A 267-nucleotide genomic window follows, 5' to 3' on the forward strand; every position below is an offset into this window, starting at 1 on the left:
GGGTCTTATTTGTTGTAATATTTTTGATAACTGATCCGATTTCTTCACTAATTATTGATCTATTCACATTTTCTGTCTCTTCCTGTGTGCATTTTCGTAGTGCGTGTGTGTTTAGGAATTTGTCCGTTTCTTCCAGGTTTCCAGTTGGGCGTATAATTTTTCATAGTATTCCATGATAATTGCTTGTATTTCTGAGGGATTGGTTGTAAGAAGCCCATTTTCATTCATGATTTTGTCTATTTGGGTGCTCTCTCTTTTGGTTTTGAG

The sequence above is a fragment of the Crocuta crocuta genome, unplaced genomic scaffold (genome assembly GCF_008692635.1).
Source record: "Crocuta crocuta isolate KB4526 unplaced genomic scaffold, BGI_CrCroc_1.0 scaffold711, whole genome shotgun sequence".
Lineage (NCBI taxonomy): Eukaryota > Metazoa > Chordata > Mammalia > Carnivora > Hyaenidae > Crocuta > Crocuta crocuta.